A 16072-nucleotide genomic window follows, 5' to 3' on the forward strand; every position below is an offset into this window, starting at 1 on the left:
CATTTTCCAGATCAGCCTCCAAGCAGAAGCTAATGCTGTTAATAGTCATTAAGGACAGGAAACAAATGTCTGTCTTCTCTCCAGATGAAGTTCTTTGCTCACATTGACTTTTTTTACTTCTATCTGGAGCTTGGCTAACAGTGTACACCGAGAAGTAAATGTTCAATGAACGATGCGTGCATGTTAGGACCTACCTCTCTGTTTGAAATCCAGTTGAACTTTAATGGCCATCCTTGCCATAGTCAGGACCACTGGGGCAGGAAGGGCAGGGAGGAAATTGGAGAGCATGCCTAGTTCAAACTCCCCTGTAATTAAAAATGAAGTTTAATCATTAGTTTTAAGGGTGGCTCTTATGCACAGTGGAGAAAGTTGAGTTTCACCTTCTCTTGCCTTCTGGGACCGTGCTGACATAATATTAGAGGTGGGATGGTCTCCAACATGCTGCTTTGGATAGGGTTACCAGGCAGACAAGGGCCAACTCTGATATCCCCACACAGTGGCATCACTGGTTAAGGGCAAAGCTCAGGTTACTTGGGACAGGACCTATTTCTGCCACCCTTTCCTGAGACGAGTGAAAACGTGGACAGAGAACTGGGCAAAGTCAGTGGTTGAGGGGAGAGGGGAGAGCTGGTGCCGGGGAAGGGATGGGCATTTACACAAAGGGTTCACAGTGGAGAGCCCCCCATCCTTGCTCGGAGATGGGAGGAGAGACTGGGGGCCAGGAGGAGAGGAGCCAAAACTACCTCAGAGTGTGTTCTGGGCATCAGGACCAGCAGTCGTGCAGTGAAATGAAGGAAGGGAGACCAGCCAAAGACACACATTAGAACCCTGTTGGGGCGGGGGGGGGGGGGGCGGCGCATAGGTGACTTAGTTGGTTAAGCGTCCGACTCTTGGTTTCAGCTCAGGTCTCAGGTCATGATCTCATGATTTGTGGGTTTGAGCCCTTCATCGGGCTCTGCATTGACAGTGCAGGGCCTGCTTGGGATTCCCTCCCTCCCTCCCTCTCTCTCTCTCTCTCTCTCTCCCCCCCTCCCCCACTCGAGCAGTCTCTGTCTCAAAATAAATTCAAAAAAAGAAAAGAATCCTGTTGGAATTGGCTAATAATTCCAACCAAGTACAAGGAGACTGTCTATGGCTGCTTTGTCCTCTGCTCCATGATTCTGTGGAATCGTGTAGGGTGGGGGGTGGTGGGGCGGGTGGGGGGGAAGGTGGGCTGACCTGGTCTTCAGAATTTACGGGTTAATTAGGAAATTGGGAATTCCTGCTTTCTCGGGTTGCCTCTCACCCCCCCTCTCGGTGACTTGAGACTGATGAAGGCAAGATCCCCTGTGAACATTTGGGATGAAACACTTTGTCAGGAAAACAAGCAAATAAATTTGACAGCTGCTTGATATAGGACAGTCATTAAATTTTCAAGAATGTAGGTCTTCTATTATTTAGTGACGTTAATCTCTCTCCCCAAAACAGAAAAAAAGAAGGGTCCGGAACTGCAGAGTGAGGGGGTTGTGCTGTTTGCTGAGAGTTGCCCAGGGCCCCGCCTCACCCTCCCTTTCCCCACGGGGCTGCTGGGCTGGACCCGTAAGGCCAGCGTAGCTCAGTCACATGCTTGGGTTTTCGGGGGCTGGTAGGTAGGCCTTGCTTTAATTCCGTTCCCTCGCTTGCCTCCTCTTTTCTCTTCCGTTACCTGCTTTTTGGGCTGTTCCCCCACCTTTCGGACCCACCATGGGGAAAATGGGGTGAAGAAATAAAACTCAAATCGGCCATGTATTCTACTCCTAGGGGCATTTCTGGGAAGAAGATTTGGTATGAGGTGAAGTTGAAACGCTGGCCAGAATTTAGAGAGTTTAGAAAACTCTGTGGCTTCCTTCGTGCCCTTTTACTTAGGAGGGATGACTAAGAATTGATGTATTTCTTTTCCAAGAAAGGTTGAAATACCACAGGGGATTAAAAGAAAAAAAGTTGTGTAGCAATGTTCCCTCTGGACTCCACGCAAGCAGGAGTGGTGGCTTTGAGAAGAGAGACACCTTTGAGCTTTTCCTGGAGTGCCAAGGCCACTCAGACATGGAGGAGGACGGCACACCCCCGGGGCCTGTCAGGGTTCAGGGGCAAGTCCTGCCTCTGCAGTGTTTCCTGCTGCCTGACCTGGATCACGTCACTTCGTCGCTGGGTGCCTCAGTTTCCCCTTCTGTAAAACTAAGGTAATAAATCCAGGTCGTCAAAGTGTGTGCCCGCAGGCAGGCACGCAAACCCAAAAGGGTGCACGCTAGTGACAGCCGCTGGGTTAAGCAGGGCTTTAGCTGCGAGTCTGAGCTAACTTCACCAGGATCCTGTGCCCACGAGACCATGCTGTGACTCCCTCTGGGGCCGTGTGCCAACCTCCTGCTTGAGTCACCGGTCTTCCTACGATGGATTGGGATTTAATTGCTCTGGAAAGCATCTGAACATTTGTTTTATGGCCTTAGGAGTAAAACATTCCACCAGGCTTTCTCAATGCCGTTCAGAGTGCTACTCTCCAATGATCTCCCGTGGCTGAGTTGGTCATGAGTAATATTCAACAAATATTCATTCGACACTTATTATATAATCCTAGGTGTTAGAGGTACAATAAGCTAATCATCAGGTAAGGTCCTTGACCTCATGGACCCTCTCTTCTAGGGAAGAGAGTCAGACAACAGACTGTCAGGCAGAGGTGCATGATGCAGAGAAGATGTCACAGATGCGTCTCTCGGCAAGTAATGCCTCCAAATCCAGCCATTCATTTTTTTTCAGCAGGTATTCAAGGAGCCGTGGAGGCTATAGAGAGCTGCGTGGACTCCAGGTGTTTGCACAAATCTTTCCTCTCCCGTCCTCCCTAAACAAGCCATCTTGTGTTCAACAGAATGATCCGGGGCGGTTAATTTTGAGCCAGACTCATTTAGCATGGCAATGTCCACCAGGCGTGGCCACCCAGACAAATGATTTCCGGCAAACGCATTACACGAGTGCATCCTGTGAGGGTACAGCTGAGTGGCAGTTGGGGGAGGAATTTCCAGCACGTGCCGGCCCCTGAAAGGAAATAAGGGGACGTCGGGCTTCACGCTGCCCCAGCCTGTCTGCCCCCCTTCGCGTCCACAGTTCTTGTACGATTTCCCTGTAGAGTATCCTTTGTTGGTTTTGAGTAGGGATAACCTATCTGGAGTGAAAATCCTGTGCTGTTTGGTGAGCTGTAAGTTGACTCTCACTGAGTTTTTTAGAACAATATTCATGGAAAAATATATTTAGGCCGTTTCCAAAATGGAGATTATTGATCCAATTACGCAGATGGATGTGGCAACCAGCAGATGTCCCTGATTCTTCTTCCTCTCTCTTTGTTTTCTGAGAGAGTTGGAAGTTGGCGCAGAAGAGGCGCTCTGATCCAAGTGGATAAGTCAGTCACTGAGACAGGCTATTCTGTGTCTGTGGAAGAAGACAAGAAGCTTTCCTTTTGAGGGGATGATGGGCAGTGAGCAGAGGTGGGGTGGCTGAGTTTTCTAGATCCTACGATTTGAAAATCAGGGACTCAAAGGAAGTCTGTCCTTCCTGAGTAATTGAATCCCCACTACGCTGAACTTCCTCCGGGGTTTCAACTTTCACCCCGGGGCCAGGCTCTGAGGAGGGAGGACAAAGGAGGGTCGGCCCCTCCTCTGGGGAGGGAGGAAGTAGGTGGGCAGTGTGGGGCGCCCGGCCCCGTGTGGCCGCTTCTCTGCTTCCTGGGCAGAGGAGCCGGGTGTCTGGTTTCTCCTTTTCCTCTGGCCCTATGCCTTTGTGGGCCTCTCGCTGGTCTTTGTGCGCATCGGTGTCAGCCACACAAAGTTTTATTTTGTGAAAAGAGGGGGCACCCAAGGCGATGTTGGGTTTGGCAGCAATCCGTGAATGTTATTCACCTGCTCTGTCCGTGTGACGCGAACGCATCTTATTAGACTGGAGGCCACCAGCGTGGGATTTGGGATGTTGATTCTCCAAGAACCAGGAAAACAATAACGCCGGGAGTGCTGGGAGAATGCTCCAAATGCTTCCAAAGATCCAGCTTTTTAGGCGTCCCCAGTCACGAAGGGGTACCCACTTTCAAGTACCTCCTCACGAACAAACGGTTGCCCTAGGAAACCGTCCTGTGTGGTCCTTGGTTGACCCAGTCCGATACTTAAAGATGAAAAATTGTATTTTGTTTTATAATATTTTATAGGGGCACCTAGGTGGCTCAGTCGGTTGAGCATCCGACTCTTGATCTCGGCTCAGGTCACGGTCTCGTGGTTCGTGAGTTTGAGTCCCACATTGGGCTCCACGCTGATGGCACAGAGCCTGCTTGGGATCCTCTCCCCCTCCCCCCCGCCCCTCCCCTGCTCGTGCTCTCTCTCCCTCTCTCAAAATAAACTTAAAACCATACATTATGATATTTTATATGTTTTACTTGTCACTAACGTAAGAACTTACCACTTTCTCATTTAGTCTGAATTAGGCTCACCTTACGGTCTGGCTATATCTTTTTCATTTAAAAGGCAATGTAGTTATTTGCTGGTGGCAAATCAAGTGATAAAGATAAAATACTAATGTATACGATTTTTAAAAAGTGGAAAGCAGCTACCCCTCTCCGAATCATTGCCCGAAGTTAACCATGGTTTATTGCTCTAGCTGTGTGGCCTTGGCCAGACTTCCCGACTCCTGGGCCTCGGTTCCTTCATCTGTAAAGGGGGGGTGATATTAGTCCTAATCCCATAGGGTTCTTGTGGGGATTAAGTACAATGTCTGACGTGTGTTCTCGCTAAACCAATATTAGCTACCGTTGTCAGTAGTATGTACTTTCTGTATGCATCGGTGCTGACGCTGCGTCTTTCCTAGCTTCAGACCTTTAACCGTGGGGCCAGGCCTCAGTGAGCAGTATTTTGCCAACGGCATTTTCACTCAGGATAGGGCCCGCGTGAGTGAGGAAGCCTGGCCTTTGATTTGGTTTTCTTCAGCGGGATTCAGTTTGGTTCGATTTCCTTCATGGCTTCTAAGAAATGCTAGGCTTTCTTGAGTAGGAGAGGGAAAGAATTGGAACGGGCTTCTTGCTCCCAGGAGGGACCTGACCGATAAGGTCATTGCTTCTCTTGCAAGCCCCTGGACCCTCAATTTGGGTGCCGTCGCCCAGAGGCTGCTCTCCTACCTGGGAATGTGATGGGAGGATTTATGGCTGAAAGAATAGCTCTGACTGACTTCGATGGAAGAGGGAACCAAGATCTTCTATTAGATGAGTGGATGGAAAATCAGTTGGGTTTTTAGTTTAGTTTTCTTTTCTTTTCTTTTCTTTTTTTTTTTTTTTTTAATTTTTTTTCAACGTTTTTTATTTATTTTTGGGACAGAGAGAGACAGAGCGTGAACGGGGGAGGGGCAGAGAGAGAGGGAGACACAGAATCGGAAACAGGCTCCAGGCTCCGAGCCATCAGCCCAGAGCCTGACGCGGGCTCGAACTCACGGACCGCGAAATCGTGACCTGGCTGAAGCCGGACGCTTAAGCGACTGCGCCACCCAGGCGCCCCTTCTTTTTTTTTTTTTAATGAAGCGGGGAAAAGAGCGAGTGTGTTGGTTTTGCCAGTTTGCTCTGAAAACCAGAGTAAGAGTGTATCCGTGTGGTTGTTTGTACGCAGGGAGCAGAAGAAATCACCTCTGAGGCATCTGACAAAAGGCATGAGCAGACCGTGCATGCTTTTTTGTCTGCCTTCAAAACCGGGGGTATTTGTTCGATAACTTGATGTTCGAAGTCCAGGGAAAGAGTCCAAGAACCTGTCTCCTTGTCCCGGTTCTGCCATGTGTGGCCCGGAACGAGTTACTTAACCTCTCTGTGCCCCAGGTGTGTCCTCTATTTAAGAAAATGAGGCTGGAAGTCCCTGCCCTCCAGAGCTATTTTGGGGGAATGAGAGATGTGATAACGGGTCACGCTGTCGCGTTGTTGGCTGCACTGCGGGCGGCTGCTGGAGAGTCAGAAGACTGGCCACCGCCCTCGAGGGACTTCGAGCCAGCGAGAACTCAAAGCACACGTGTAAAAAGCTGCCTGAACGCTTACGAAGGAAAAAGATAAACCCAGAGTCACCACAAGAGCATTTGATAATAATAAGATAGATGCCTGAGAGAAAAATGTGGCTAGAGACCCACAGGGAGTTGACAGAGTGACAGGATAAGGTGTCAGTTGCTTTTTTTCAGTAAAGAGATCAGGTTCTCCATTTTAGCCACACCCCCCGGGCCACCTTCTGTGAGCAAACACAGCCATTGACTTGAGGTCCCAGAGTGCCCCTAATGTCGCTAGACCCCTGATCCCAGGAGAAGCCATGACCTCCTTAGCTCAGCCCTCTAATCGGCCCTGCCTGTCCATCAGGACTTGGGAAGCTGGGCTGAGATGCCATAAACAAAGCACTGCGACACCAGGGAGACGCGTGACGCCACTGCTCTGCCGCCAAGATGGCAGAGTAGCCCTGAAATAAATCTCTTCACTGTACTGTAGGCTCTATGCAGGCTTATTAGGTCTCTTTCCCGAACTCTCTGAGGTTCACAGGACAGGGAACGGTAACAGGATTTCTCTCTTAAGTTCTTAAGTGACTTGCCTGGGGTCACCTTGTTTATTAGTGAATCGTAGGGGGCGGGGGTGGGGTGGGCGTACATGGGGGATTTCCTAACACCCAGGCCAGTGTGGATTAAGCTGTTGAAGCTTCTAGGGGGAAGATACAAATACAGCGGCAGATATCAGCTTATCGATTAATTAATTTCTGCAGCAACTGCAAATCTGTGTTAAAGAATGCACTTTGTTTTTCACTTAATAATAGCGATGAGCTGCCTCTCACGTGCTTCTTTACCTTCTTCCAAAAACAAACTACCAAGTTGGTCACTGTCCAGTTCGTTGGAACTGGAGTCAGTTGAACGAGTACCTGAGTTAATTGTTGAACTGAGGAGTATGAAAACCACGTACCACTGCCAAGCACGAAACCTCCCTTCCCTTCCCTACCAGGTCTGCTGCTCTGAGGGTAGGGCCAGGACCCCTGAGGTTCAAGTCCAGCAAAAAATCAGTTCCTTGGCCACGTACTAAAAGCTTGGGAACCGATTTGTTAATTATTCTTTTCCTTTTGTGTCATTTTTTCAAGATAAACTTACTTGGGCCAGCCTCCTGGAAAACCTTTTAAAATGCTAATCGCGCAGTTGTGTGAATAATGTAAAAATGAGTCATGTGCTACACTCAGCACTTGACTAATTAACAAGCAGTAAATGAACCCTTGCCTAGCAAATTCTGTACCCGCCTGTGTGAATGGCAGGGAGCTTCATGGAGCCACAGTTGGAAGAGTTTGGCTTAAGTAAATGGGTTCTTATAGGAATTGGCCCGTGGAAATCAGGAATCGTTAGGCATAGCACTATCTTTTCCCAAAATTGAACACCATTGGCGGATTCCATTCGGGGAATGTTCGTTGAGCCCCTGTAGGGCTTTGTGATAGGCCCGGGGAACAGGATACAAAGGTGAATTAAATGCGAAGGATGCTCCTAAAAGTTAATAATCTGGTGAAAGACAGAGGTGAATAATCAAAGACAGGAGTGGGATGCTTTAGACCACAAGGACAGAATATCCAATTAATGGTGGCTTACGTGATAACGATATTTAATTATCTCACAAGATCTAATGTCTGAAGGTAGGCGGTTCTAGGGTTGATTTAGTAGCTGGACGTTGTTGTTCACACCAGCTTCCTCCCACGCTTTTGCTCTGCCGTCCTCATCGTGTTGGCTTTTTGTCCTTAGGCTTGTGATGGTCTTGTTCCAACTATCATATTCTCCAACAACAGAGTTCACAAGTAGGAAGCAAGGCAGGGGCAGTAGAAAGCCATGCCCCACTCACCTGCCATTCACCAAAACAAGTCACACGGCCACACCGAGACGCGAGGCTGGGGTGCTGGAAAGCCACGCTGTCTAGACAGCCACTTTCCATCATCAGCCCCGTCCCTATGATCCCTATGGAAGGGAAGGGATTAAAAAATGTGCAGGGCAATTAGACATCTCTGCCACACAATGCAGAAAGTGCTCATAATGCAGTAAGTACAGATACTCACAGAGTACAGAGACAGTTAATTCTGCCTTGAAAAATGATGGGAGGTTTTGTAGAGGACCTGACATTTTAGCTGAGTCACCAGGCGGATGAGGGATGAAATCCAAACAGGAAACCCGGTGCGTAAAGCCAGAGTGGCATGAGAGAGCTTGTCGGGGTTTTGTGCTGTTTGTATTTTCTTGGCCTCTTTACCCCATCTTTTGGTCAAACCCATAGCTAGCAAGTCACTTAACTCCTCGGGGTCCTAGAGTCCTCATCTGTGTAAAGGACGCAGTTGGATTGCACAGCTGTAAAAAGGTCTGCAAGGTTTTCTCACTCATCCCGTCTCTCCTTCACAGCAGTTCAAGTAGACATTTCTTACACAGATAGCACAGGAATTCTTTAATCTTCTCTCCTCGATAGAAGCACATTTTGAAACATTTCTCAGAGAGGCAGTGTGGCGTCCTCAGCAGAGCATGAGACTGGGGATCACGGATCTGAACTTGAAGCCTTACTTTGTCATTCACTTGCTGTGTGTCTTCCGGAAGACACTTAAGCTCTCTATAGCTCAGTATCCTCGTCTGTAAAAGGGAGGTAATGGCATTTATCTGCACGGCTCTTTGGAAGACAGTGATAATTGTCATTAATGTGCAGCACAATGGTAGATACTTATCAGGTTCTCGGTAACTCACAAATGAAGAGATAAAAGTGGCCAATACATAAAGTTTGAAATGTTCAGTGAGGCATAACTGTGTGTGTGTGTGTGTGTGTGTGTGTGTGTGTGTGTATGTGTGTGTGTGTGTGTATTAAATGGACCTGGACTTTTAAAATCAGTAATCCCCGGTGTGGGCAGTGTGGATGGCACAGAGACTTTCAGGTAGTGCTGATGAGACTATGAACTGATAATGACATTTCCGGGGGACAGTGTGGCCATTGGAATGTGTCTTTTAGAAATGTTCACGCCCTTTGACCCAGCAATTCAAAGTCTAAGAATCTATGCTGGGTAGATAATTGATGATGTGAACATGGGGTATAATTAGTATAAAGTTATTCATCATGATGGTATTGGAGTAAAAGGTATTGGGATCAGCACAAATAACCAACAGTAGACAAGTCATTAAGCGAATTAAGCTTGACTCAGATATTTTAATATTACCCAGATATTAAGAATCCGGTTTGGGGAGGATATTTGATGATGTAGGGAAAATGATCACGATAGAATATTTATGTGAAAAAAGCAGCCTACGAAACAGTATGTACAACATGGTCCCAGTTTTGTAACAGTAAATAACTATCATGCTTAGAAAAGTCACTGGAAGGTAAAACACCAAAATGTGAAAATGATTATCTCTGGGTACTGGAAACACAGGGGGGTTTTATCTTCTTCGGTGCTGCTCTGAATTCTACAGGTTATCTTGCATTGTACCTGTAATGATATGGAAAAACACTTCCAAAATTAAGAGAAAATATCAGGTTAGAAAGATTACCCAAAAAATCCGGATGCATCAACTCCAATCAACTTGTACGAATACTCACACATCCCACAAGAAAAAGAAGGTTGGAAGGAAATATGTCCAAATCTATTCAGTTATTTTCTCTGGTTCGTGGAATGATGGATTGTTGCCATGTTCTTCTTTATACTAGTTTGTGTTTTCCGCCTTTTCCATGTTTGGCATATGTTATTTTTATGAGCAGAAAAAGAAAGCTACCACCACAGAAAGCCCACAACAAGACGTCGTCCTGAGTGCTGCGTTACACATGGCCCCCAGTGCTGGCAGCCACCAATAAAACCAGTAAGTCTGAAGGCCCCGGCTTCTCTTGCCCCACAGCTAGGAATTCATTCCACCGGTGTGGAGAACTGGTACCCACGTTGACCACCTCTGCCTCCTGAATGCACCAAGTGCCATGTTGCAAAAGGCAGAGGGGCAAAGCCAGAGGTGCTGGTGATGGGGCAGATGAGTACATTTTGCAGGTGTCAGAAATCACAATAGAACCTGTCCTCTATGCCGCAGGGACTGCAGGGCAAGCCTGCTTTTTATGAACGCGTGCTTGCTGATCCAGTAGGTGCCTCTGGCTGGATGCATAGAGCTCTCTGGTGGCCAAGAGGTGTCAACGCAGCAATGTTTGTACCTCAGAACCAAGTCCAAGTTCTACTAGCCAAACCAGAATGTTCAGACACTGCTGCACACTTGCAGATTAAAGTCGAAGACCCCGTAACAGGTAGGAAAACATCGGTCAGCACTATTCCCATAGTATCTCTAACAAAGAAGGAATCTTCCGTGTCTACCAGCTGGGGTGGGTACCCGCTCTGCCTTCACGCCCGTGTCAAAGGCACTCGATCCTGCTTGGTTTTGTAATAACTGTTTATTAAATTGTGAGCCATAGCAACTACTGTGTGAGCCTTGATCACGTTGCTTGTCTCACAAGCCCATACTGTGGGAAAGTGTCCTTGTGGGTTGTTTTCCAAGCGGGTCTGGTCTTCATGGCATCATAGAATGTTACAGCTGGAAGGAGCCTTAGAAACAAAGAGACTGAGCTCCAGTAAAGCCAAGTGGCTTAGAGAAATGATTCATTACTGGCTGATCTAAGAATGGAACCCATTCCAACCTTGAGAATTTCGTCCAGCAGCCTGCCCTATTTCCCTCAGGCTGCCTTCATCCCTCAGGTGGCTGACTTGAAACCAACACTAACGCTTCAGATTCTCATTGTTCCTGGGTAGTCTTGTATTTCTCTGTGTTGGCATCACACTGTGTGTGTGTGTGTGTGTGTAGCTATGTATGATCATTAGTCTATGTATGTAACTGTCACTGTATTCCTATTATATCTCTATCATTTGATTTGGGCATATTCCATACCCTCTGCTGTATTATAAATTCCTTGAAGATAATCTTCTGTGTCTTTTGTATTCCAACATAATACTCTCTAGAGGTGTTGGGACCATTGACACAATTCATGTTACTTTCTTTGTAAGCCATGAATGAAAATAATGTCTGAATCATTTGGGTCCTTAGACTCAGGACTTTGTTTATAGGATATTGTTCTCTATTTAACTTCTGTATTGGCACTGGCTTTTAGAGAGGCCTGAAGATTAGTGGAAATTTACCCCCTGGGCATTCTAGAATGTTCCACTGAGAGGTAATTAAGGGGAAGAAAAGGAACAACTTGTACTCCCCAATTGGCGAGCCATTTATTTGGTTATATATTTATTTCTGCTAGAGCAAAAGTGCTTTCAATTTTATTGCACTCTAACATCGCCTCAATAATCACCAGGGTAGCATAGTGATGGTACCTTAGAACTTTGCTGCACAATTGGTAATATGAGGATAAGCTCTGAAATGCTCTCTGCAGTCAATTTGAATATTCTATCATTTTATTCGTTCTGACAGTGAATTTTTAAGAAAAGAGAGAAATACACATAAGAAATCGTTTAAAGTGGACCTTGTTGGGGGGTTGGTGCTTCGGTGGCTCAGTTGGTTAAACGCCCAATTTCATGCTCAGGTCATATTTTTATATAGTTCATGGTTTGACCCCACGTTGGGCTATGTGCTGACAGCTCGGCACCTGGAGCCTGCTTTGGATTCTGTGTCTCCCTCTCTCTCTGCCCCTCCCCCACCCATTCTCTGTCTCTGTCTCTCTCTCAAAAATAAACAAACATTAAAAAAAATTTTTTAAGTGGGCCTTGGGATGTGCTGTGCTAGGAAAAGAAATAAAGACCAGCATAGTGAGGGGTTTGGAGCCAGAGCTATAGGGTTTGATTTTTGGCATGTCCAACCTAGGAGGAAGAAAATGGATAGGGGTGTAAATGGGGCAGATGGGCCTTAGATGGTTGTTGAGTATGTGTGATGAGTGTGTAGAGTTTCATTGTAAAGTCCTATCTACTTTAGGGGTTATTTAGAAATGCTCCATTAGAACCTTAATTCCTCTCTTCAAAAAAAAAAAATAAGGAAATTCTTAAACTTGGCCAAGGTCATTAAACAAATAAATGGAAAAAAACCAACATAGTTAATACAAGACTATGCTTATTAAAACACAAAGGTTATAATGAGCACAGACCTTGAAGTAGGACACGGGTTTAAATCACATCTCTTACTCCATTTGTAACCTTGGGTGTCTTTGACCTTCTGTTTCCTCAGCTCTGAAAGAAGGATATAAGACCCACCTTCCAGAGTTGTTGGGGCCATGAGGAACGAATATGTGTCAAGCACCTAGAACTCTACCTGCCCTTGGTAGACATTTCCTCAAAGTAGTTCCTGCTTTTTTTTATATTATTAGTTTACTATTTATTATTAATATCCTAAATGGATTAAGAATCCCAATGGCTCACTGGGATTAAGAATCCCAGTAGGCTCACTGGGAGGGAACATGTTCGGGAGCAGTCATTCCTTTGGTCCTCAGGCAAACAGGAGCTCCCAGGCCACATGAAGAGGGCCAGCCCACAAGTCCCAATGTTTCGGAACTTGATTTGGGGGCCTCTTCCAGGCAGCAGCAGCAACCTAATGGGAGAGAACGTCCCATCAAATCCCAAGGGATACCTAGTTTCATTGGGTGTGGGAGTGCAAGGATCCTTTACACAGGAAGGACTTCTAAAACAAATCACTCCTCAGTGTACAACTCACCCCCAAGTCTCCTGCTTCCTCCTCTATCCCAGTGTTCCTCAATTCCCAGTGAGAGTGGCCTGTATCTTTCACCGGCAATTCACAGTGAGCTTCTCCCATGGAGTCTGATTTGCTTCTGTATCCCCAATACATGGCTCACAAGGAGGACTGAGGGGTTTTTTTTGATGGATGGACGGGAGGAAGGGTGGATGAGTGGGTGGGTGGGAGGGTGGATGGATGACAGAAACTGACCTGAGGTGGGATGCTTATGTATCTCTGTGTTCCAACAGTAGGGTTTTGCTTTTTAGTCTTTTTAAGCATCTTGTTGACCTTTTAAGAAAATTCCCACTAATAACCTACTGTATCCCAGATAGTCTACCAGTGAGCACCTGTTGTATACCAATGAGCATCTAGTTTTTATATCATTTAATCCTCACAACACTCTGTGAGGTAGGCCTTGTTAATACCATTTTACAGATGGAGAAATCCACGATCAGAAAGGTTGAAGAACTTGCCCAAGTTCACGTACCATTTATAGTCAAGTTCTTTCCTGTATGTCATGCAATGCAGGCATACCTATCGCACAAACCGTTCATACCAGTGTAGAAGTGAGGAAGAGAGTCACTAACCCAATACATTTCTGAGAGGCAAGGGTCACTATTCAGAAGAAAATCTGACGGCAAAAGGGAGTTTTCACTTGGATATACATTGGAGGGTGGGTGGCAGATGAGGGGAGGGTGTGGATCCATGGAGGGAGGAAAGAAGTAGCAGGCACTCCTGCAATCGCAGGCTTCTCCTCCAAAGGGAACTCAGTCACGGGTAAGAAGGAGTGAGGCGGGTTGTTCTGTCTCCGTTCTGCTTGGGGCATCCCTGGGATCAATCCACCCCACCTGTCCACAGGACAACTTCCGCTAAAAAATTCACTGGAGACAGTGAAAGGAGACCAAATGTTTTGGCTGTCCTACCGTCTTTGCTCAGGTTCAGAAAAAGAACAGGAGAAGAAACCGAGACGTCGATTCCTGTGCACATGCTTCATTGAGGGAGTGCTCTCAGGAAAAGGGGAGTCAGGGAAGCAGGCCAGGGCAAGGGGGAAAGACCTAAGTCTGTCTGTGGTCTCAGGTAGACACTGGCTTTCGACTCATCTCACACAGGAGCAGGAATTGCACCAGAGTTGATCCCACCTTGAAGCTAGGGGACCGGCCTTCTGTATCACTGAATCAGTCAGTTATTAGCTATGGGGCTGCCCTTGGGGAAGGGAGCCTAACCTTCTGGGCTAGGTAATTCCCACTGACCCAGGGCATCTCTCCAGAGAAGGAGCGACTGTTGGGTGCTGTTAACAGCCAATACTATAGCATCTGGGGGAGGGGATCCCCACCCAGTTAAGAGGCCGTGGGTAGGGCATCAACAGTATCCACTGTCCCCACCAAACTACCATCTAGGCCCCTGCTGGCGTGGCATGTATGCAAAATTTCTGCCTGGATTTTGGCCACTGCCCTTCCCATCCGGATGCAGACTGACTTGATGAGTGGAGATAGTCCAACTGAAGTTTCCTTCTTTGAAGGAGAGGGGACACCAAGCAGGGATGCTTCCCATGAGCTTGCCAGTCTAGAGACTTTCCCCACTCATTCTTTGTTGGCCGTCTACTGCTGGGGTCCCCCTCTGACTCAGTCAAAACTTAACATTCTTGGTAAAGTGTAGCCTAAGGTTTTTACTTTAATGGCAATTATCATGCAACAGCTCCCTTTGATGTAGGACAGCCAACATCATGACATCTAGGTTATATTTTCTGTCCTCTGTCCCCAAGTTTTAGTTGTCGTCTTAGTTCACATGTCCCCCCTTCCCGCTAAACTCCCATCCAACACTTCCTTCTCCAGTCCTGTTAATACTTAACCTGAGGTCAAGGTTTCTTTGGGTGAAGAACAATGAAAAAGCCATCAAGCTGGCTTTGAGTGCTAAGGGAGTGAAACCTGGTTATGTGTCTAATTTGAGACATTCCTAAGAGTAGGCTTTTCTTTATGGTCAAGATCGAAAGAAATGAACGGATGTGAGCTTTTTTTTTCTTGCCTTACACATTAAGGATTAGTCATAGGATCATGTTGAAATTATTCGATCCAGAAATAAGTGATTAACATTTAACTTTCTTAATGGGCAATTACTCAACAGCTATGCCAGTGGGTAAATATTTACTCATCATCTATTCCAAGGAGTGAATGTTAACTTGAGTCAAACAGTTACTTGTGTTGGTTCTTTAATAATGGCAAAGTGAATTTTATGTAGCAGTAAGAGCTCCAATTTCCTGCCAAGTAAGAATTGACTGAAGGATGTTCAGAGCTCTGAGCTGGGCTTAAATTACAGATAATTTACTCACCTACTCACCCACTCAAAGCAAAAAACAAAAAAAAAAAAAAACAAAAAACAAAAACGCACCACCACCAACAAAAAACACTGGTGATCTGTTATACTCACCACTATGTATTGAAATCTGGCAGCCCCGAATCTCAGAAAGTCAAATAAAATAAATCAACTCCGTTTCTCAGTCCGTAGGTCTGTCAGCCTCTGTTTACCACAAAGCTGCCTGTTTCTTGTCATTAATTCAGATACCCTCAACGTGCCCCATGGACACACAGAGCATATGGCCTGAAGACTCAGTTAAGAGAAAATCGGGTACCATCTCTGAGAGTTTCAGTTCACTTCCAACCAGCATGTTTTTACCAACAGGCAGGAAGTCGATTTAAAAGTTGAAACATGAACCAAGGTTGGAGGTTGAGGGTCAGAATATGGGACGTGGATGCAAATACTTCAGGTGTGGTCTACACGCAGACAGGTCAAAGATGTTTTCCATGGGGAACCAGTGAGAGAGAGGGCTGGCGTTGTCCAGGCTTGTAGAAAGAAGTTTGAGAGGCTGGAACTTGGCATGTGCATTAGGGCAGGCTAACTGCTGTATGAACCGCCCCAAGTCTCAGGCCTTCACACAAATTAAGTTTATTTCTTGCTCATGTCACATTCCAAGAGGAGGGGACCTGTGTTCTGCAGGCGTTCAGAAACGCAAACTCCTTCCGGCAGATGAGGCCAAAACACACACACACACACACACACACACACACACACACACACACCCCCAAAAACCAAAAAACCCAAAACCATAGAGCATGGAGAATAGCGTGGCAAGTTTGATGGGCACCTCCATAGTCTGGCCGGTGCTGCCACATGACCCCACAAGCGTGCAAAGGAGGCTGGGAAATCTGTGTGCCCAAGACATGGAAGGATATGGTTTCGTGTCGAGCTAGCCGGTCTGCCACCCGTGGCTCGGGGCACGCGACACTCTTCGTCTGTTCTTCGGCGAGCGTGTGGAAAAGAGCTAGTGAAGGAGCAACAAAGAAGACAGGCAGGAAGCTAGTTAAAAGTCAGTGGGGCTACTTCGGGG

General features: G+C 46.7%; 1 long non-coding RNA gene across 1 annotated transcript; it reads right to left on the bottom strand.

Annotated features, from left to right (window-relative positions):
* Positions 1-7619: 7619 nt before the first annotated feature.
* LOC121025613 (uncharacterized) lies at positions 7620-16064 on the bottom strand. Its single transcript, XR_005788108.1, has 2 exons — positions 15115-16064; positions 7620-10568 (listed from the first exon to the last, which is right to left on the bottom strand). It is a non-coding gene; the product is annotated as an uncharacterized LOC121025613 (long non-coding RNA).
* Positions 16065-16072: the final 8 nt, after the last annotated feature.

The sequence above is a fragment of the Herpailurus yagouaroundi genome, unplaced genomic scaffold, assembly GCF_014898765.1.
Source record: "Herpailurus yagouaroundi ecotype Mexico unplaced genomic scaffold, PumYag 67690, whole genome shotgun sequence".
NCBI classification, from domain to species: Eukaryota; Metazoa; Chordata; class Mammalia; order Carnivora; family Felidae; genus Herpailurus; species Herpailurus yagouaroundi.